We start from the raw sequence: 24,925 nt of genomic DNA, 5'->3' as shown, positions 1-24,925 counted from the left end.
CAGGGCTAAATTATTAGAAGAGGCTCATGTAAGGTGTTAATCTAAAACCAAGAATAACATAAAGTACATGCAACATTTATCATTGGAGTCATTGCTAAAAATTGAAAATACATCTTACAATGTAATTCTACATTATTTTCTTACTGAAATTATGTTTTTTTCTGATTTCTTTCGGTTTATGCAATGAGCAGAAATAACTATTTTTCTGTATTCTGCATCTACTGTGTAAATACTGTTGATATATGTGTTGTTTTCTTTTGTAAATTTGTTAAATAGTCTGGAAAAATACAATATAGTAAAATCAAAGATTTTTCCTTAAAAGGCATCCATAACACATAAAAAGTATGCATTTATTGAACAACTGCTTCTTTACTATATTGATTTAAAATGGTTCTGTACTCTCACATTGTAAAATAGAATTACTAATTCTTATAGTGCATGTTTTAAGAATGAATTACAGTATAATATACAGTTCATAGACAATAAATAACTGAAAGAGACAATAACATAACTGAACAATAACAGGATAATGCATAGGTTCTTGGTATATCTTTTCTTTAGCTTCAGAATGTTGTACAGACTTGAATGGGGCAATGTAGATAAAACATTTTTTTTATTTATAAATGAAGCTAATTTGTCAATTTTATTAATTGGCTTTTTAGACAGCACTGTCTGGCTTTTCCAGTCCACAGTATCCCATGTCGCATTCTGAACCTCCGTCAGCTGAACCTCGAAAGACGTGTATTCTGTATAGCAGAACGCTATATCATTTCACTTTTTAAAATAATAGCATGCAATGTATCCATCGATATAAACCTGCTAACTCTAGAGATTGTTAGAATGTTTTTGTAGCTATTTTCTGGTTTTATTGTCTGAATCCTTACAGAAAAGAGAAATATACATGCATATTTATTATTGTATGTTCATGCAATGTTAGTTATAATGCACAAAATATTCAGACCCCACTTTCACGTGTAAGTTATTAAAATGCACCTTTCATGCACAGTGTGGTTTCAGCCGTGTCTGACTCTTTGTGTGTGCTCTCAGTTTCTCTTATTCGCGGAGGCATGAGAGTGACAGGACTGGCGCAGTGCAGGTTCACCACTGGAAAGCAACAGGATCCGTTTTACCACCGGAGTCACGCTCTGCGCACGTGTCCACAAAATGACTGCTGGTTCAAGACAGGGCAGTCCCTGTCTCCGGGCTCCTTGCCCGACTCCAGTTTGACTGTCGTTTGATGTCACAACGTTGTAAATCCTTTGCCCCATCTTTGATGTGGACCGACACCTCAAAACCTCATTTAAAACAGCCAAACTCGTTTCACTTGTAATCTCTGCTGTAGCTGCATACAGGCTCCCCGAAATCGAAGGTTCACACATCATGAGTTAAAACAACACAACACGTCCCTCCTTCCCACTGCTCTGTTCTGAGCATACCTGTGGTTCGCCGCCATGATTGTCATCTCTTCACCATGTTTGTGCCGTGTCATTAAGATCTAGCATTGGGTTTTGCAGTGGGTGGGACGATGTCGTCAATGAGATGGAGTCAACTTAGAAAATGTAGCTTTTAACATTTCCCCTTTCTGGGGGAGTCTTGTTCTTGGCCTGGTTGTATTTACACCAGCAGAGAACCCGGCTGGTCGCAGTTTCTCTTTACATGTTGTGCTGAGATTGTGAAAGCGAAGGCAGGAGAAAGGCTGATGCAGAGAAAAGTCACATCCTTTTGGTCCTAACTGAAAGGGCATTTCTGAGAGCTGACATTTTTGCCAATAGTTTTATGTCGTGACAGAATGCTAATAATCACACTCATGGTTTTTCCATTGTGAAAAGGGCATCTGACACAGAAAGTGTAGCAGTTGTGCTGCTACTGTCTTAATGGAACCATGTGGTAGATGGAAAAACTGAACAGTCCTGCTTCACCTTATGAGGTATCACTAAGATCCAGAGGGTGTCTATACTATTGCACCCCATTACATTACAATACATCACACAACAACAACAGAATCGGGTGTGAATTGTACTTTCTGAGTGTGAGAGATGTGCAACCTTTAATAAGCAATAACAACTCTACCAGTTTCACAGATCTTTACATATTTCTGTGTATCCAAATCAAAGCATGCACAAACCTTTTAGCAACGTAAAACCTCACCATTACGGCCATTAACAGGTATTACATAGACAAGAGAAACACATGGATCAAGACCCCTAGTTATGTTAATTCCTTTCATAGCACATCTGACCGCATTGACTTTGTTGCTTTCAACATGGAGTCAAAATGCACAGCTGCTCCTGCACCAAACATTCGAAGCAGTTACCACTGCAAATCTGCAACGCTGTGTGTGGCAACACTCTACAAAGTTAGAAACAACACTTCAGAAATGTTTTATAAGATGTAACATGCTGCAGCTGCATTAACTTGCATACTGTATACAGGTGCATTAGCTCAACACCTTATTGTTCTAACAGTGGAACAAATAATATTTGGGCCAATGTCCTCACACACGTTTGCATGTTTACTGTCTTTGAGTACAGTAATCATATGTGCTGTTATCGTAATCTCCGATCCTGCTTTCAATTATATATGAACACCTAAAACATTCTAAAAATCTCAGCAGTTTGGAAAAGATGCTGTCGCCAACGGAATGGGGGACCTTTGATATTGTGATGCAATAAAAGAGGCAGATCAACATTCAAGCAGCAGAGGTTTCACATTTTCAGCAAAAAGACAGAGCAGCTGACATGTTTGAGTCCAATACAAAATGCCAAAAAGAACTTGATAAAAGAAATGGGGGGAAAATAAGGAAATTTTGTAGTACTAGTGAATGGCATTTTGAATAACTGGAATGGGAAACATACAATACTCTAGGTTGAATATATAAAATGGTTACTGCGTGAGGGTTTTAGGCTTTTTTTAAATGACATGATTTTCCTTTTATTTTCCACCATGTGATGTCCTTGAACCAACCTTATTCATGTACACGTACAGGTAGAACGGCAGATACTGTATATATGTGCCCTGTTTCATGCCCGCTGCTCTCCCGATGGCCTCGGCCGCTCAGCCACTCTTTGTACTCACCTCACATTGCATTGACAGGCTGATGAATCAATTTAATCACCCTAATTTTTAGATGAAACACTAATCCCAGCAGGCTCTCCAGAATCTCTCTCCTCAATGAGAAATCGCGTCCGTGTGCCGTTTATCTCAGCTCTCAGGGCCCTCGGAGAGTCAGCACATGCAGACGGACTGCATTTGGAGGAGCGTAATTTAATCCCAGGGTGGCGTGCGGAATGTAAAGGAGATTACAGTCAGAATTACCAGTAACAGACATTATAATGTTATTGATTAAAAACAGCAGGAGCTCGCCGGGTTGCATATTGTACACTGCCTTCACCTACCTGCATGTGCTCAAAGGTAGAGATTAAAGAGCTTTGGTGACAGTGGCAAAAGTGATTTGATGGATTGGCCTTCAAACCTGGGTTTAAATGTGATTTGTGTTCTGTTGTAATTAGTTTATGGGCACTGAATGACCTGCTTCATACAGCATTGCTCAGAAAATCGTAATATAAACAAGCTGTCTTTAATAGACGTCTGAAAAACAAATATTGGACAGTTGTGCTCTTTCCTTAATAGGATTTTTTTAATGGACGTGTTTGGATCGTTTGTACATGAAAATTTGTGAATGCCAGATGATGCTTGTTGTTTGATTTAGGCTTTAAAGTTATGGCTTGGGATGGATTTATTCCGAAACTCACACGTAATCAGGAGAAGAGGATACACTTTGTTTTTGTCCCTTTTGAAAAACTAGATGGTTTGAATATACTGAATCACAATCATACTCAGTATTTTCCATATTTTTTAAAAACAACGAGGTGGTGTGGCAGTTATAAATAATAAATAATAAAAGAAAAATTAAAAATAATTAAAAAACTAACTTTGTCATGCCCACGGCATTTATACTTATTTAGGATGCTATTTTTTCTATTTATCTAGGCCATCACAATCCCAGTTTTTCACATTAATTAATTAGATCCTGTTCATCTGTATCCTCTACGTCCTCCAACACTGGTGAGAAAATTAAGCACCACAGACATCTGTGCTCTAGTCTCGCAAAGGGAAGCTTTAGATACAGGAAAAACAAATTAAAAAAAACTTAAGTTCTGTTTTTGAATACCCTTGTCTTCAAAGCTGAGAGTTTAAAGTTTATCTTTGCGGCCCTGTTGTTGGAACTTGGACCATGGGTTGCAAAATTAGCTTTTGCAAAAGTTCCTGTGGCAAAACACCCATACCTGGAAATTAACCTTGACAACTCAATGCACTCTATCTAAAGCCCATGTACACAGTATATATATATACTGTTTAGAGCATCCATCAATCCATTTTCTAACTGCTTCGTCTTATTCAGGGTCTCAGGGGAGCTGGAATCTATCCTGTAAAGCAACAGGATTCAGGCAAACAGGGGCATTGGATCTTATCTTATGTACTGTATCACCTATTGTGGCTGTGGATCCACAATCCACTTTGAAACAGGTGGTTTTTAAATGACCCAAAATGGGAGGAAAACCACACACTGTAGAAGTGGCAAAACAAATGCTAAAAGATTTAGGTAGAAATAAAGTGTGGAGAAACTCCTTGAGGGTGCTTTCTGAAAAGCAGTACTGGAGCCTATCCCAGCAAGCAACGGACACAAGGCAGGAAACATCCTGGATGTTAAGTCAGTTCATCACAGGGCACACAAAATACACACGCACACGCACACACACAATACACCATGGGCTCCAGCATGCACTGCAAGGCTGCAATGCTAACCACTGTGCCACAGTGCTGCACCTCTGTTAGAATATATAGTTAAAAAATAAACATTAAATCAAGGGATGATGAGCAAAAACCGTACAATGCACTAGTACGATCTGATGTTCAAACGCTCTGCATATGATATCCTTCCTTTATCACAAAACCAATTGTTCCTGGCAAGGGGTCACAGCAATCTGGGATCTAGCCTGCATGCATAGGACACATGCTTTTGGATTATTTTTAAAACAAAGAAGCAACATTTTACTAGTTCTTCTTTGCTCAAAAGCAGCAATCAAGCCAAAAGTGATGGGCTTCATCTTCCTGAAACAGACAGTGTAAAAATTAGGACATTTATAAATAGTCACTTAGGCCTGTGATTCAACATTTTGAAAAATGCAATTAGTTGAAGCTCTGGAGACCACCTTCAGGCACTGAAAAAGGCTACCTGCTTCACTTCAGTGCTGATACAATTTATTATTTGACAAGATACAGCTGAGAAAAGCAGATGAGCTTTGTTTTATTGGTTTTCTGGCCTTTTCCCACAAGCAGTGTTGACTTTAGACAGCCTTGCTTCTGCTGCAGAGAAAGGAGGGAGAAGGGGAGGGGTGTGGGGGTGGAGGGGGCTCTCAGCCGGACCCCCAGGAGGTCAGATTGCACAAGCTCCCTTTGAGGTCGGCAAGATAACAGCGGGGAGCTGTGTCCAGACTTGGGCACAAATGGCCCAAATGTCATGAGCCCTCTACACAACCTGCTTTCCACTGGCCTGAATTTCACTGAAGGAAAGAAAATAAACACACAGCAATGCATCGCAGAGTATAAAGTGTAGTTCTTGGCAAGAGGCAGGCAAACCAGGGAGAAATCCACAAGCCGAATGCGATTGTTATATGAAATATGGTTTTGAAGTTGTGTCTTTCTTATTGCCACGGGTCTAAATGAATGTGTTACAGCAGCTGTGGGAGAAATTAGACTACCTTCAGTACACAAAACATTAGGAAAGAAAATCCCTGGCTGAAAATCCCTCCATCTTCCATTGCTAGTAAACCAATTAACTGTTTGCCGAAGTTTCTTTTTAATTAGTGGTGTAATTGGATTCCCCCCTGCTGGGCTGCCCGGCTGCAGACAGAGAGAGATAAAAAGCTACAAGAAGGACGAACGTATTTCACTTCAGTCTTAAAAATGGGAAACTGAAAAAACGACCAATTAAAATGTTTTTCGATCTGTTTTTTTTTTGTGCCTTGTGCTTGTGTTTAAAGAAGTTTGAATAATTAAAATAAATTAATACTTTTCGGTATGAACCTTCTCGTTTGGTAACTGGAGACTATTTTAATACCCTTTATAACTCTGCTTGATGACTCTGAAAGGGCTAATTGTCACTGAACATTTGGCAGGTTTTATGCAAACATTGGGCCTAGCTGCCCAGTCTGCGCCTCACAGGAGGTTATATATAAGCAGTCTTAAAAACAGGCACTCCATGCCACACGTACATACACAAACACCCAAATCATTCTAAAGTAAATTAATTAAAACAGAATCCCTCGGCACTTCTTGGATTATACTTTTAAAAATATGTCATTTGTAAAGATCTAACAGGAACCTAGTGTTAGTACTGGGCTTGGTTTGAGTTTTAGGGGAATGCATTCATTAACATACACGTCCAACAGTCTAGCAAACTGTCATTCTAGGTGATGGTTTGCATTTCCACTGAGGTGAAAACAACATCTAAAGTGTGCACATTGCATGCCTGATTAAACATACAGCTGAAAGTACTAGAAAAGGCTGGTGAAAAAAAGAGAGCAAGGACATCATAATGAAAATAAGAAAATCTTTTAATGCGCTGGATTGTCACCTGGTCCTTCAGAGAGAGGATAAGGAGGAGACTTTCCCAAGTATTTTGAACTCGTTTGTCTTGTCTGAATTTGTCTGATGCACAGCGGATCTGGACAGACTCGGGCGGGTCACGCTCTTTGCCTGAGAACCCAGGATTCCCCTGCACTGCCAGTTCAGGCTGCTTCATCATTCCTGTATCCTGGCTGGAACTGCAGGCTCAAGCCACCCGACTGCGTCTTGCTCAGCGCAAGGAGTCACAGCAGCTGTGGCACAGCAGGCAGGGGATGCAGACCGTTCTCAAACCAGTGGACTTCGGACAGGCTCCAGGTGACTGGCAAGTGACACGTTACCGATAATACAACTGAGAATTGATCTTTCACGAGGAGCTTTTATCAAAATCCAACTGAACCTCAACTTATATCTTACTGTTAGCTACAGTACATGGATGTCTATTACTGTTGCTGCTCCTTCAAAAAATTCCAACAAGTTAGTAAAGAAAGACTTACCTTTCCTAAACCCATGCTGACTCTCACCTAGAATTATCTTTCTGTCTGGATGATCCTCTTCTTTAGCTGCAATCATCATTTCCAAGACCTTACATATAATAAGAGTAAGATCTATTGGCCTGTAATCGCTTGGTTCAGGTCTGTCTCCGTCTGTGATTTTTAGACACACATTTGTTTTTAAAGAGAATGCTACATCTTTATTTGCTGTAATGCTCATTCCCTGTTGTGTTTTGATTGACTGAGATATTTGGTTTGCTATTGATGCATGTTTACCTATGCATGAAGCCCAACTTCTCAGTCCCATTTTCTTACGCAGTCAATGTAGTAATGAAATACCCTTAATATTTCAGGTGGGTTTCATTTCACACCTCTCTGCACCCATTCTGACTTCACACCTCTTGATTGGCCTCTCTTTCTATCCCCTGCTCCCGCCTCTCACTCCTCCTCCCTCCCAACCTTTGTTCTCCCGCTACTTTACCTTTGCCTACTGCCCTGTCTCTCTCACACCTGAAGAAGGCTCCACGGCCGAAACGTTGTGTTCTCTTTCTTCTTTTTTTCAGCATGGAATAAACCTATTACTTGTTCCTTTGTACCCTTAATATTGCCTTTGTTAAATATTTGCATTAAGATCAGCAATTATCCAAAACAATAAAACCATTTTTGTGATGTGCAAATAAGTCACAAAACTGTGGGAAGGAGAAATGAAATGAATCCATTTCACTGACAGTGAGAACCACACAGATTTGTGTCTGGCCGTGATCAGCCATGCCTTGAATTTCTAAAGACAACAGTCTCTTGAAAGCGTGTGGCGTCTGTATCGTGAGCCGCACTACACAAATCCGTAAGAAAGGGTAATGCAAAAATATAAATATTCTTCATGGATGTCAGCTCATAATGTGATGTAGTCAGTTTTCTGAATAAATCATCATTTTCTCAAAGTACCACCTTTTTATATCGGGCAGTATACAGCACGATTTATTATTATTAGTTAAGAGCACTAGGCACTAATAAATCTTTCTAATTCTCTGCACACCACATTATTTATGGTTTCATCACAGGGGTCATATAGGATTTCTTCACCCTGACAGGCATTTAATTGTTTATATGTGTTATTAAAATGTTTATTTGCAATTGACAAATTTTAATAAAGTAAGTTAAAATTATACTTCATCTTTCGTATTAAAAGAACCCACATTACTTTACAGCAGCAGTCAGTCAATGGAAGAAATCTGACTGACCAGTTTAAGGAACGGCACACCACATCACAGATAACAAACACAGGGAAAGAGTGCAAATGTAAGACACGTACTACATCAAAGGAGTAATTAAATTAATACAATTTCAATGATATGCATGATATTCTTATTAAAATTTGAAATACATAAAAGCTTTTCTGCATACATTCATTTCTTAGATAAGTATAAAATGTTTGCTGAACTCATTGAGAGGGGCCCACTGTTCAAATAATGCCAGGATTATATTATTACATAACTAGAATTCACTTCTGTTTTAACTTTCACCTTTGCAGTCATGTGGAACTTTAATTCTCCGCTATACACAAACGTACATAGAGGAGAAATAAACTACAATTAAATATTGAATAAAGGTCAGACTCACTGATTATCTCCTTTGTTGCAGCGGTGCAGTATATTTACATCATCATCTCCAACACAAACAGTATTAATCTAAAAACCCCCCAAATCCTTTATCCTGTCGGTTTTAAAGGGCACAGAATAACTATACATATTTAAGTGGGGGATCACTTTGGGTGTGCATTTTAGCATGTTCGTTTTAGAATATAAAAAATAAAGTAAGTGATTATCCAGCAATGAAGAAAAATGCTTCAAAGTTTAAAGGAAAATGTGTTGGGTGAATTTCAGCGTTGAATTAAGCAATTTATATACATCCAATGTAAGAGGCTTTTCATGGTGATTAGAATTCTAACTAGCTGAGAAACAAAACTCCTTAAAACTAACTATAATACATCTGTATGTGAAACTGTTCTTTTCCTGACTTCATAGATACTAGATAATGAAATAATAAACATCTGTCTGTCCCCCCCCCCCAGTTAATTTTAAACAGCTAGTTATTTTTGTGTTTTTTTTATTTCCAAAGATTTCATCTTCAGACCTTGAACTCTTTTCATGTTGGCCACCAAACCATGTCTAATGGCTCCTGCTGAGACAAGCGTCCCGTTCCCAAAGCCCTGTACATCAAGAGGATTGCTTGTTAATAAAGGCATAGAAAAGGGCCTTAAAATATTGGAGAGTAGCCACTGAACACACCATTACATCCACCACTGATGCCATGTGTATAAATGTTGCTCTCAGACAGGGAAGATTGCTCCCTGTTTGTTGTTCTAGAACCATGTTTTGAACTTATTTTTTAAAATGTTTTTGTTGGTATGTCTCCAAAGCAATCTTTGGTCCTGCATCCAGTCCAAGAGAGCACATTTCTGCAGGCCGGCCAGTGTAGGCATGATTCCACGTTCTGGTATTGGACTCGCAGAAAACAGACTACACTAGCACATCCAGCAGCCTTGAAGAGGTGAGGATTCTTTTCTGTCTCATGCAGCATTAATCAGGGTTTAAAATCTGTATATTGTGACATGACACATGTTTGGCATTTCAATTCTAATTTGGGATGCTTTGTGAGATCATAAAACACAGGTAGGTAAGAATATACTGCTGATATTTGGATGGTCATGTTCCTCATTTCTTTTTCATGGATCTGTAAAAGAGGTCTTTCAGATTTTGCAAAATGTCATTTTATTTGCTAGCTTTTGTATAATAAATACATGTATATCTGTGCTGAAATTGGCATTAGACTCATTCTTATCTCCTAAGTTTTGTACTTTTCCTGACAAAAAATAAATGTTAGCTAATTAAGAGGAAGTTTAACTTGATTACATTCTGGAAAAGACGTTAAACTTGAGTGATTCTGTTTTAATCTTCAAGTTGCAAAATCTAAAATAAAGAGTGAGAATTTGTTATATGCTAGTTACCAGTGTAGACTTTCTTTAGTTATTGAGCATTGAAGTAATATGTATTCAAATTTATATACACAAAAAGGTGTCTCTCACATGTTAGAAACGTTATGCTTCCTGCAGCTTTAAGATTTCTAAAAGTTAATTGCAAAAAAAAAGCTGCATGGTTGTGGATAGTTAAACCAACAGGAAAGTGATTTTGAGTAGGTTGTATGCAGGTGTATGCATGCAATTAAATTAACTCATTATTCTGATGGATTGTAGTTGATACATTTTTATCTTCACTACTCCTGCCTCCTGAGTTAATTACCTGTTAACAGTGTCTCATAACTGGCATAATCAGACTGTAATGCACACAATCCACTGAGCTGAAAAAGGTCTTTTAATAGTGTCCTATTATTAGAATACTGATTCTCTAAAAAGGAGGACACCTTTGCTTTTAAACTTGAAACTCTTGCAATTGAAAACTCAACAGTAGGGGAAAAATGTATTCCCAGGCTTTTTAAATTCAGTTTTGTAATATTACAATGTAACTGTTAAAAAAAATCACAATATCCCTAAATTCTGCTACTATAGAGGATGAGTTGTCTTTTGTTGCATTTCAACTTTCAAGACACAGAAGAATTTCAAAAAGAGTTGTGGAAACCATACACAGGATTAAGGAGAACCAGGTGTTCAACCGCCATATTTTAAAAGACAATAGCTGCCTAAGCAGTCTAATAGCTAACTAGGCAGATCAGTTTTTTTTAAAAAAAGCGACCAAATCCCATTTAAAGCTTATCAGTATACAGTATCTCCTTAAGAAATGCAGATCCAAACAGTTTTCAGCACCCAAGAAACACCGATTGGAACTGACTCGCTGAAAGAGAGCGAACCGCGGCTGTTGAAATCAGAACCGCAGTGCGCCTGGGCAGAATATTAGACTCAGGAACATGACAATGTTGGCAAAGTAGGTGAGGGAAACTGAAGAAAAAAAATTCAAGACATGCATTTTATTCTATAAAGAAGAATAATACCCTGCATTGTCATCTTTTTGCGTGAATTATTTCTGTGCATTTTTGTTCGTTGTGAAATAATAATGTTCCCCCTCTTCTGTAATGTGAGCGATTGTAGTAGCTGTGCGGAAGGGAAACCGCTGTGCCTCAGTCAGACAGAACAAGGCAGTGGGCTAAGGAGAGCAGGAGGTGTACGACTCGAGCAAAGGGTGCAGAGAGCAAGAGCAAACGAAAGCAGCACACTGAGCGTTTCCGAATGGTCCCTCCAAATACCACATCATCAGAATGGAGGAGAGCTGCTGTTGTCTTGGGACAGCGCTGTCTCCTCGAGGATGTGGCGTGGGAAAGCTGTGTTGTTGGGTGGGAAAAGGACCCATCAAGATCCCCAAAAAATTGCAAGGTGTATTAGCCCAAAACAACGAGAACCAGCAGTCAATGAACTTGTTCTTGCACATTAATGAACAGATTACCTCTGTGTGGGTAGAAGCAGCAGCCATTGACCTGGACACCGGATTTTAGGCATAATTGCACACGACAGGTTATTCTCACATTTCAGGTCAGGGTCCTGATGTGCTTTTTCCTCTAGCTGCCACAAGTGTCTTCCTCTCGGTGCCTGTGACAGACAGCAAAGAAGCCTGTATTAAATGAACCTTTCTTTCCTGTGATGGGAAGAGAAATACAGTAGCAGCACAAAGAGCAGACCAGGCAAAACTCAGGCATGCAGTTTCCCCAAAGATGGATCCCCTGGCTTTGTTTCTGAAGTGTGTGTGCACATGTACACAGGCAGATTTGTTGAAAATAATAAAATGGAATAAGCACAGAGAGGCACTGTCTGTAGCTCCGGGTGGGGGGAGGAGGGCCCGGGTGGCTGGGGGGAGGGAAGATGTGGCAGTTTTCCTACGATGATGAAGAAAAAAGAGGCATACAAAGAGTAGGTTTTTCATTGTGTGAAAAATATAAACACAGATGAGTTCTGTCTTTGATTTGTTCATGCTTTTCACTCTGCACAGCAGGGATGTTCTAAAGAACCTGCCCTCTTTGCATTTTCGATAAATAGGGACTGTGGACCCTGCATGATGTGATTATATTCTTACTTGCCATTCTTTGTACATTGCATTATTTGCTTTTTAAGTGCACCAGAAACTTCTCGTCTTTCTGGGTGCATTTCAGGCGTCTTTTCTGTCCTCGGGTTTTGTGGGGTCCTTCGGGCAGCTGCGTCCCGGAACGGCTCCAGCTTGGAGTTTCCAGGGGTGCTGCCGGTGCCGGGGGTCTCAGGGAATACCGGGGAACGGGGGGGAAAGATGCATATTGCGGCTTCTTGACAAGACCATGTCCGCCGGCTGCTCCTGCCGCAAGAGCTCACCGTGGTGCCTACTAACCAGGAGATCAAAAATTATCGATTTCATGGCGCTGCGTGATCTGGATATGTAAGCGTCCTCCAAAAAAAAAAATGAATTAGCATTTCGCAAAAAAAAAGGGAAAAAGAATCCACTCAGTACTTTTTAAGAAAGAATGTTTTCAGTAGAAGATGAGATAGAACACAAAAGGGGGCATTCTGTCATTGCATACGAACTATTTAACCATTTTTATTAAAAAAAACTGTTCAAGGGTGTGAACCTAAAAATGCATTGTGACGATACCCAGAATTTGCCGCAGTCTTCATCTGCAGTCCCAGAATCCTTAGTAACCTAATCCCTTCTGCGACAGCAATACGCCTTTAACCTTTTCGGAGATGAAGAAGCCTGAAATCATTTAAAATGTAGATGATTTTTTTTTCTCCAAAATGGTGGCTCGCAACTCTACGTACTCTCTGGAATGAGATAATTATGCAATTCTTGCCATTCTCGGTCATATATGTATGTATTTGAAGTGCTTGTTATATACTGTAAATCAGACGCAAAAGATACGTATGGCCTGTCTCATGAGAACTTTCCTTTCGATAATGAGTTGGTAGGGGAAGTGTCTTAAAGCCTACTTCAGCATGAAGACCCTAAATGCTATTCTTACAGTACAGGAAGCATTCTCAGGGACAAAACTTGATCATTTTGTTTTACATATAATATTTTTGTTTAAATGGTGACTGTTTAGACCTGTTTTGTAATTCAGTTTTTTAGTACTCTTGTTTACTATTGCTTCCTATTACATTGTGGTATAAAAGGGCTAATAGAAAATTAAATCTAAGAGATTTAACATCTTTTGCCTTTTGGTTATTGGTCATTTCTGTTGAGGGTTACAAGCTAAAGCAGAAATAATAACAGCTTTTCACAGACAACAGAAAAAACTTCACGTCTTGAAAGGATTAAGAAAAGTGATCAGTTATTACCATTTTTTTCAGGTGCTAGTGCTTATAACTTCAGGCTCCAAACAGAAACAACACAAAAGTGACCTTCGAAAAACTGAAAATCCTACCCATCGTACAGTCCAAGACAGAAACACTAAGCCGTTAAAGCATATTAAAATGCATTCCATATAAAAGGATTAAATATTAGTAACCTAACGTTGTCTTCTTTACATAAAACAACAGTAAAATATAATTAAGGCTATTAATACTTCTAGATTTTGTTTTTAATATATGTTTTTTATGAACATGTATTATTCAAGATATTTTCAATTTTAAAATTCAATACTTAATGTCAGCCTCATTTTTGGAATTCAGAGGATGTCACAAAAATACTTAAATACGATTATGGAGGTGGATGTTTTCTGGAAATATACAGTGTGGAAATGCTAGTTCCATATCTCATCAGATAGATATTAGAATATGACTAGAATTTAAAGATGAACAGTGCTTACTCTAAGGAAGAACAAATTAACCAACTTTTGGTTTTTAATAACAATATACTGTAAAATTAAATGGATATCAGGACTCACTGTGTGATAAGATACATTTGAGCCCCATTTTAAGGAAACACCAGGCACCATTATATTTAAAATGACCAAATGTTTTTGTTGATATTATTCTTCACTAGTTTTTGCTTTAATATTTTGAATTATAAATGTTTCAAATTAGAAGCACATTCGGGAACATACCACTTCATCTACAACAGACTTACAAAAATGTGCACTGTAATTTTAAGATTACATTATGCTACTGGGTATTTCTGACAAAAAGTCACAATGTTTCCTTCATTTTCAGTTGTATGTTTCATATGTGTCTACACGCTTATATACAGTAATTTAAACACTTTCACATGAGTCAGAACAACAGGTTAAATCATAAGGCTTGAGGTGAGACATTATATCTGTGTTACCATATGAATACTCTTTCCTTCTTTGACTTTAAATATAATGAAGATATAACAAAAAATGGCAAAATGCCAATGTTATATCAAAACATTGTATTTAAAGTGGTATTAATCATTGGATGAATCTTTTCAAAATTAAGTTTTAGAATTATATCCTGCTCAGCAGCTTAAAATGTTGTGATTTCAAGCAATGCAGCATTGATTTATTCATTTATTTTCTTGATCCCTTAAGTCAATCTGACTGTAATGAAATTTCATTGAGGTTTTAAGTGTCTTTTTATCTCAGGACAGACAAAGATAATTTACAAAACAGCAGTCATATGGTAATAAAGAGGAATCTTTAAAAAAAGGAAATACAAGTATCAAGTAAATTAAGTTCAGTAAAGAAAGGCATACAATTTAGCAACGCAATAGCTCCTAAACACTGTCAAGTCGATCTTAATTATGGACAATACATTAACCAGACTATTGTGTTCCAGATTATCTTTGCAAAGTACTGTTAATTTAACTGAGGAGAGTCAATCTGAGCAAAACAATTTCAGTATTAATTACACTGCTCCCATTCCATAATAGTAATGAGCTTTTTATGATGTCAGAATGATAAACGCTGCATAATAAAAAAAACACAGCTAATTCCAAGTGTTTTGGCAAGACTGGCAAGACTGCAAGCCTGGTCATAAAGCTGCCGAATACCTAATGTAGGGCTAACAGCAGCAAGACAAAAGTTTCCTGTCCAGATGAAAGCATAAGCAGCTATCCACAAGCAGTGATAAATCAGCCTGAACCCTTATTATTGCAGAATTGACTGGGAAATTCATCGTTCAGCCTGCATGAATGTTCATCGGACAATAGCAACGTATAGTTCTTGAAATTCATGCGGATCAGATACCACCTATTGACTCACTCTGCTTGTTACCAAAAAGAAACGTCGGTGCCCGCTGCCATTCCAGAACGAAGACAGTTGATACATTTTACAGATCTTTCTGAAATCCAGGTCCTTATGATTCCTCTTGGAAAAAGTATTTGAAAGTGACAGGTGTTTGCTTCATTTTAACTGATTCACTAAAATAGGACATGGGTCAGGGTACTTCTCTAAGTCAATGATAATAATAATAATAATAATAATAATAATCTCCTTTAAGATCAATAATTATCTCTTTTTGAGTCTTTTTAAAATGACACAAAGTTTGTTGAGCTTTTGTCAGGCAATGGCGTCTCTTGATAGTGGTTCACCAGGGTTTACAATACAGCAGATATAATATATCTGACATCAAGCCGAGGACAAGTGTTCTGTAGGGCAGCAGCATATGCTAAATCAGGGCTGAGCTCCTCACCATGCAGAATGGTGGACAATAGGAGCAATACACATGTCCTGCATTGTTATTCCAATGTAACAAAGTGGGGAACGTCGTAATTCAGTTCGAAAAGAATCTGGGTCAGGAAATTTGTTTTGTTCCAAAATCCTGGTAACTTTGGCTGCAATCTGTAAACGTGTCAGTTATTTCCAACTGAATTGAGGGAATCTATATTAAATAATTTAATAAAGAATAATTTAGCATCCACTTGTTATTTTGTTAAAGGGCAAAATACTGACATTGAAGCTCGGTACATAACAGACATACAGGAAAACTATAGGTAAACCAAGCTGACAATTTCCTTGCATATTGCTTTATTTTCTCATAGGTACTATGGATTGCTTGTTTCACTTTTATTGAGTCTTATAAATTGCTTTTACAGTGACGTTTTTCCATAACTAAAACACAAGTTTCTCCTAAACTACATAGCATTTTCATCTCAGGCCTATTTTTTATAAAGCTTTTCCTACACAAATTCAATTCATAAAAGCTTTTAAAAACCACCTGATTGGCAAATGTAAAAAACAAATCACACAGGTCAGTTAAAGATTGTCAGTTTGTAGACTTGATGTGATTAATTCAACTTTCAAACATGGCATGCAAAATAGAAAAAAATATCATTAAATATATTTAACACATTTTGTCAAGTATAAATCTAAGGATTCAAAACATAATAATATAATGATAACTGTAATCATTATTTTATAATAGTGTAGTGTCTATGAAAAACGTTTGTCAATGGTTTGGGAATTGTTTATTAAATGCTCTGTTTTTGAGGACACACCCATCTATATAAACACAAAGACACATTTATCAATATTAGTGTTGTACAGTTTGCAGTAATAACTAAAACTAATACATACAAAGAGAGCCCTTATGAAAGATGTATTTTAGACATCTTATTTTTAATTATCAGAAAAAAACATTAAGTTTATTTTTTGTCTGTATTAATACTACACCTTGCCTTGAAACCTTTTCCAATGATTACTAAAGTGAAGGCAGTTTTTTTCCAAATAACAGTCTGAACTAACATTTTACTAAAATATTGCTTTTAATTTCTTTGATATTGGTAAATATATCCAAGTAGTATCCCTCTGCATCATCCCTATTTTACCAAGTGTTGAACTATATGAGTTTTATTTTTTCCCCAAACTATATTATTATTAAAAGTATAGAAAACAATTAAGACCAATTTCCTGAATTGGACTTTGTCATACTTCAGATTGAAATAAATGTGTAATTCATCAAGGGAAACAAAAAAGTGCTGTGAATGGAAATATATACAACATGTGAGCTGTTTTTGTTTTCCATTTATTAAAGCAAATCACAGTTATCAAAACTGCAATCATTTAAAGTATTATGTTTAGCAATAATAATGATAGTGATTTTTGTCTGAATACTTACTGCTTGTGTATTACAGTGACAGAATGGCTTTTATTCAGTTTTCAGTGGTTATTATTCATCATTATTATATTAAAATGCTTATAAAATGCTTTTGTTGCTTGATCCATCTTTAAGGGATGATTCAATTCGCTAGCATGGAGTATAATTTCAAGAAGAGCAGAATTTGTAAAATAATGTTAGGAAATGAGAAGGTGCCCTTGTACTGTAGCTTAGAGTAAAAACTCTCATGTATGAATGTGGGGTTGTTACAAAATAAACACCAAAGTGCAGGTCTGGTACAGACAGCAAACTTCCTGTGCACAATTCTAAAACTGCTTGCACTTGTGTTTGAATTGAAGTCATGAAGCAAAACACAAACAAAATGACTGAAGTTACAGTTTTTTAAAAGACATGTATGTATTCTAGTGTGTATTTTCTATAGAATGCTGCACATACAGTACTTTCTTTAAAAAATGATCTAAACTGGATAGTTCTAAATAGATTACCTACATATAAATGACAATAAATATTTATATATAGTATAAACTGGATGTCCTAACGTCAGAATAATTTAATGAAATCTGATACCTAGGCCTTAGGAAGAATCTGGTAGTTTGTATTCTGTAAACATCCAATACCTATTTTTGGCCTTTGTCTTTCATAAAAAAAATTAATTGTTTTTTTTTTGCAAGCTTAAAAGATTGGTTTAGAATTTTTAGGAGAAAAAAATGTAAAGAAGACAAAATATTTGGGGAACATTATTTATTCAATTAATTCAAGAATTGTTGATTAATTTATGTATTCATATTATTAGATGGAGTCCAGCATTTTAGAAACTGTTGTCTTTAGCCTTGTTAGCCTATATGGGGAAAAAGCAAAATACTACACTGAAGTATCAAATAAAAACACTTTCTTTGATATTAACCAACTGTAGTAATCCATTATTGTAGCAGAAAATGGCAGATTGGTATTAAAAGGTAAACCTGTTTTTTTTAAGTTTCTTTGAAGTATAGTATGTGCACATTTTATTTGGAAATCTAAAATGACCTTTTTAAAATGTTCTTTAAAGCAGTTTTGCTCATTTTCCTTTAGACTTAAATGCTGTGTTTTACATACTTTTAAATAAAGGAGCAAAGGTTTCCACATATTTCTGTTAATTTCAGAAGATTTTCATGCAGGTATTTATTTATAAAGGAACATACAGTACCACGTATACCGTATCCAGGCACAGAAAATACCAAACGTTTTAGTTGCACCTTTCACTTGAAACAACTTACTATCCGCAAAGACATTTTTTATTATATTTTTATATATATTTTAGTATATTCTTAAAGCAATACACGTGTCATCTTTTACACAAAAGAAAACGAGGAAACTGATTATTTAAGGAATATCTGTTGGAACTAGTGATTCCTCATTAGGCCATCCAAATCCTATTTGTCCCCAGTTTTTGTGCAATTAGTCATAAGAGGCTTTCTAAATTGCCTGTTTAACTTAATGCAGATTTGATGGAAAACAGTGCCCTGTATATTATGATAAAAATAAACGCTTAGACTTTCATACAGCAACAGCAATTTATGAGACTCATACTATATTTGAAAAAAGCAATAAATGCCGTTTTTTTTTCCAGCACACAATAATGCTCAGGGGGAAATTTTTATATTGATCATTCAATCATATAAATAAAACATAAACCACCTACAGGAGTTTAAAAAAAGAAGCTGAATAACAATAAAATAAATTGGATTTGCCCGATGTCTTTCTGGGCTGGTTTGATTAGAATTGGATGTTGTCTCAATTTCTGTGCTGTTTAAAGGCTTCGTGTTTCCCAGGCTTGAAGACCTAACAGATGAAATGGCACATCCTTCAGCTTTTTAAAGAAAATTATTTAATCCTCGATAAAGGCCACAGGACTTGAAGATCTCATTAAGAGGAGCCACGAAAACACAATGATCAGTTTCAGACATCTGTTAAAAAGTATCAGCAGGATGGTGGGTACTGGGTAAGACTCAGACTTGCGATATGCTGTTAGCAACATAAAAACCGGTGACTGTAAAAGTATTACAGATTAACACCGCAAGCTGGAGAGGGTGAACAAATCAAAACTGTAGAGTACAGAATATTAAAATAACTTCTTGACCAATACAAGCAGAAGCAGCTGCCACTGGGGCCATTATTTTCACACAGCCGTAAATAAACACATAAAGTGTACCAGCAGGATGTTGCCAAATGTCTGCAAAAAAAGTGAAAAGGTTCTTAAAATGCAATGCACATTCTGTACGGTAAGTATACAAGGTAACAGATGAGACCTCCAGCTTCCAGTGCCTGAGAGTAGGATATATCCTTCCAGTTCTCTGAGAGCTTAACTTTTACATAAACATCAGTTTAATAATGTTGTAGGAATATAGATCTACCTGTCATGCTCACCCAGCCCTGACAAAAAATAAAACTTGCAAACAGACAGGTTACACTGTATGTATCTGCTTGTGTGTATTGGCTACACAACTTAAAATGATTTAAATGCACCAGATGAAAAGCTCATTAAGGCACTGCAATACATATTTTGAAACTGATGTTTCAACCATGTTTATTGCAATGGGTTTCCTGGAAAGAGGTTCCTCTTCAGAGTTAATTATATTTGCAGTTCTTCAGCAAAAAGTAAAGAAAAAAGGGATTGGAGGTGCTCATTACAGCTGATGTGGGCACAGGCACAGGAACGATTCTAGAATGAACAGTGTTTGTGTCCTGTCTGAAGTGTCAGACTTTCCCGGTCCATTCGATGGGTCCTCATTAAAGTGTCGATGTGTAGCGTAACGGCTACAAACTGGGAATAATCTCTACAGATGAATAAAACTACGAGAGTTTCCACGGCACCATTTGGACTGATTTACTCTGGCAGACAGAAAAAAAAATATCATTGTGGTTTTAGAGACTTGTGTCTTGTTATTTAAGAATGTCAACCAGGGCCTGCTAAGCTTGTCCAGGAGTATACAGCTGAGGCCAGAATACTGCGGTTCCTCAACTCAGGACTTTTACCACAAGCTCCAAGCACTGGGCTGACACGAGCAACAGATTTCTTTCACTGTGCCTCGTTTTCCTGAGGCCTACCAGGAAAACAGGGGTGTACAGTAGATCTCCGCTTCTTAGCAGAGCCAGAGAGGGTCTGGGTGTATTCAAGTGGCTTTTTACAGCTAAGCTTCTTCAACAAAATGTTTCCGTTGTTATATACTGCACATCAGCGTAAACTTTTATATATAAAACTAAATGTAACATTTTAGCATAATCATGATCAACAAAATTCACCTTTAGATCAAATAAACCTGCTGGCTAAAGCCAGACATTGTGACTGAAACTGGAACAATATTGTTAAATGTTGTGGGAAACAAGATATGAAATCATGCATATAGTCTGAACCAACTGCTGACAGTGAGCCTGCAATAGGGAATACAGCAGTGAAGCCCGGCCCCTGGATATGCTGAAAGACCATGTGCGTTCCTAAGAATACATTCTGCGCTCCCTTTTCTCATATTTGACAATATAGCTGCTTTGGATTTTATTACATTTTACTGTGTAAAGGGGCAGCATGCACAATTCATCTGTAACTCATTAGCTTACAAATCTATTTGTCTATGATGACAAAGACATGCATTTTTCTGAAGACAGTGAGCTGTTTTCACAGAAGGTCTTGCAGCACGAGGTTTGAAAAACGGTCAGAACTCAAGACCAACAGCAACGCATGATCCTTGCTGGGTCCCTGTGTTCCCTGCTCTGCACACAATTGAGACAATAACCCACAATTAAACTTCCTTCTTTCACCATCTGGCTTTCTTGCTTAGAGTGAAAGATGTGTCTTGACCACCTGCCATTGCAACGTCACATTGTAATCAGCTTCACAACAGTAACTGGAGACACCGAGTCCAGGTCTCGCACCGCGAACATCTAGTGTTTCTAACCATTTGGATGCAGGACTGAATTCAGTTCAATCAGCCACTTGTGGGACGTTATTAACTGACGTTGGGGAGGGATAACAAGGACAAGTCAATCTCACACAGCTGTATATACACACCATCATTATGAAAGTACCGACATAAACTGCACTCCTCTCCAGCCTCCCTCCTGCAGCTGCCCCTGGTCCACTCCTCTCTGAAACGGGTTCGAGCCTCCTTGTCCTGTGGCCAGGAGGCTGTCCATTACCCAAGCGGCATAAGCCAATATTTTCTTCACCACGTATTCCAAGCATGGACAGGCGTTCAGCCCTTGTACTCTGGTGTCCCTGGTGAAATTGTTTTATGCTCTGTTAATCTACTCGGATAAACAGGTAAAGAGCATGATGCATATCTGGCTCAGGAACTATTTTGATTTTATTGCAACTGTATTTTTTTGAATCATGAATTATTTTTTTCCACGGGAGTTTGAGGAGAGAGGTATATAAACGGTCCAGCGCATTTCTAGAAAATAAATGATCTACTGATCTTTTCACTAGATTGTACAATTTGTTGCACGGGAACAATAGCAATCACTAATAACACTTTCCTCAGAGAGGAACTCTTAAGTGAATGATTCTGTCATATTTCCCATGCCCAGCAGAGCAGTTCCAGTATATTACATGAATTAAGATGAATTGGTCCATCAACTGTTGTGTAAACAATGAACTGCTTGTTAGTGCAGACTACTCGCACTCTCTGACTCTCAGACCAGCTCTGCTCAGTGAACTTCTTTCACAGTGTACAGGCTTTATTCCTGTGCACTGTGTCACAGCTGACCCTCTCGGATAACACATTGATCAGATGGATTTACCTGCCTTCCTTACAGATACCCACCCTGAACACACGCGATGGCAGCAACACACACAGTCAAGCTGCAGTTTCCCAACCCCTGCAGACTGCAGCACGATGCAGCACCACGTCACGCGAGGAAGAGCGGCTCTTCAGCCTGGAACAAAGAGAGCGCTGCTCGTTCTTGTTGTGGAACTATTCCACATATAATAATAATTGTACAATTTTACATCTGCTCTTGGTAGTTTCACCACTTAAAAAAAAGATTCTTTTTTCATTTTCTTCTATATTTTACTGGAATTTATAAGACACAAACACAAACCTATATAACAGAGTCATTTTACAAAATCTTTAAAGGGTTCTGCTGATAGCCAATACGAGCAGAGGGCAAGCTACTGTAGGGGTTTGCTTCTGTGCTGCCACACAGTGAAGTTTCTTTTAAATGGGACTTTCAAGGAAAAATTAAACTATAATATACAGATGTAAAATTTCAGACTTGAGATCTGAATCGTCTATTCCGTTCAGTGTTTAGCTTTAAGGTTTAAACAGTTCCACCAGTCGTTAACGTTTGAAGGCCTAAAGCACTCTGGTAACCTAAGTGCAGATCAGGGGTGTCAAACTCCATCCCTGAAGGAACTCTATATTCCAATCCAAGGAGTCAATTAAACAATTAACCTAATTATTTTCTTAGTTTGACATAAATGGGCTGTTTCTTAACCTTTTTCACAGTTCATTACTCATTACAAGTCATTACAGGTTCAATTACCTGTAAAACATCTTAGGTTTTCCAGTTACACAGGTGTTAAATAATTATGTCAGGTAGGTTACTGAGAGCTCAGGTGGACCAGACACCAGACATGGTAGAAAAAGGACTGAATTTGAGTCCCTTGCTCTACAGACGCCAAAGTGTTGGGTGAATAACATGTTTATGCGTTTACGTGGGAAGTGTCCACGTGAATACAGACCAATTACAGAATATTTAAAACAACAAGTCACCTGTGTCTGTGGTCCATGTGTTTCTACTGAGTGCTTCACTTCAGATGACATTTCACCCAATATGTTTACGGGGATAACGTCCTGTTTTCAGTTCCATAACAATACAATAAAAGAAAAAGTTCAAATTAACAATCAATTATGACTGCATGTAACACGCTGGATTTGGAAGTCTGTAAAAGCGCTAGAAAAAGCCCTCTGGGACTATATAAGTAGGACAAATGTTAGCCATGAGAGATACGGCAGTGGATATCTGGAGGCTTACCTAGACACTTCCAGGTGTTCTGCTCATTAAATCGTGTTGTAACATTGCACTTTAAATTTGTCAATAAAAAAAGATTTCGGAACTCGTGGTTCCTGCGTATTCTGCTCTTCTGGAGACACCCACTGCCTCCCTGGGCTCATCCGGGGCGTGCGTAGCGCCGAGGAGCCACTGCTCGCCTCATGACGTGCCATCCACGGAGGAGCGCATGTTTCTTGGACGCCCTGTCGTTTCTAGAAACCTCCGCCATCCCACGAGTCTCGCTGGACCCGCAAAGCTTCAAAGTGCGTTGCTCGGCTGGAATCCTAGGTCCTGTGTTTTGGTGTCTTCCTATCTAATCGCAGGATAGTTAAAATGGCTGAAACGTTGAAGGGAGGTCCCAGTTACCTGATCCCATCACAGCCCGTGAGAGGTGGGATGCTGACCTCCATGTCCCTGCACACTCCTGCTCTACGCCTCCCCAATCTGGCCTACCCGGCGCTCCCTCTTCATTTCACCTGGTGAAGCTTTGTCTCACCGCAGCACGCAGCCTGCAGTGTAGTGGGGCTGCTGGCCATTAATAGCTGGGCTCTGCGTGGTGGGTCCACTCCCATATCTTTTAATTTGGGGATTAAAGGGGCTCTATGAATACCAGGAATTATAATTAACAATAACCATGTACCTTTTTGTTATGAATATTGTTTGTGCAAGCATGTTCAAACACGATGTGCATGCTCCAAAGGCAGCTCATGGACAGCAAATGAGTACGTTCTTGTGTGCAGAAAAAAGACCACTTACAATAATCATTTCTGATTACGTGCACAGAGAGAGACTGTATTTTAAATCTGTGTACTGTGCTATAAATATATATTCAGAAGCAATGCAGACCATTGTATATTAATGTAACCAGAATGCAGGTTAAAGAAATGACAGTTGTAACTTATACAACAGCACCACAAGACGATAACTACAGTCTCTGAGGACAAGCGGTAGAAAAATATTATGACAAAATAATCATTTCTTGTTATTACAAAGCGATTTGTGCAAGTCACCACTGTCATGCTGAAGAACTGAACATCTTCCCCAAGCAGACTGTGCAAAGAGCTATACGTCTGTGCTTAAATCGCAGAAATCAGGGAGAGTAGTAAATACAGTTGTGCAAATAAAAGCTACTGTATTTTTTTTAATCATAAAGGAATTTTCTTCTTCAAACTCGGAATCGTAAAAAAAACCCCAATATAAAGCAGTAATTCACTGCCAATTGAAGATAAATACAATTTATGTGCATCAGACTAATACTGTATATTTATTGAGTTATTGTAAATTTAGTTCACACGCAGAAAATTCTGTTTTTTTACGAATCCCTAATAGTTTGTGTTGACTGTGAGCTTATTTTTTTAAACAACATTTATGATTCCATTAGTTTAACCAATTTACGTTGCCATACACGTATCTCCACGGCGGACAGAGCAACGTCTCCCAGTGTCAACCCACACCAGAGGCAACTCGGATCCAATCCAAGGCGCTCCTCTCAGCAGCCGTGCGACTGCGCTCCCACTCGGCACAGCCGAAGAGACGGGCTGTCCCAAACAAAACAAAAAACAAAAAAAAAGCGTGTTTTCACAAGACTCGCATCTGCCTGGGTTCTAGGAACACCTTGTAAACACCTTGCTTTACCGGAAAAATGTCGATGCACCACAGTGCGAGTGTGGGAGCCGACGGAGGAAAAAAGAAAAAAGTGAAAACAGGTTGTATGTTGTGCAAAGCGACGTCACTCGCCGCCGGTGTGAAGATGCCTATTATACCACACGCACGCACCCACAATAAT

At 38.1% G+C, this 24,925-nt stretch overlaps 1 long non-coding RNA gene across 1 annotated transcript; it reads left to right on the top strand.

The window, feature by feature from the left end:
* The first annotated feature begins 9,540 nt into the window (after window positions 1-9,540).
* LOC148822506 (uncharacterized) lies at window positions 9,541-23,203 on the top strand. The gene is made up of 2 exons (XR_016093861.1): window positions 9,541-9,671; window positions 21,901-23,203. It is a non-coding gene; the product is annotated as an uncharacterized LOC148822506 (long non-coding RNA).
* The last annotated feature ends 1,722 nt before the right edge of the window (window positions 23,204-24,925 follow it).

This window comes from Atractosteus spatula, chromosome 12, assembly GCF_055471065.1.
Source record: "Atractosteus spatula isolate fAtrSpa1 chromosome 12, fAtrSpa1.hap1, whole genome shotgun sequence".
NCBI lineage: Eukaryota > Metazoa > Chordata > Actinopteri > Semionotiformes > Lepisosteidae > Atractosteus > Atractosteus spatula.
This window is presented reverse-complemented; position numbering and strand designations above follow the sequence as displayed.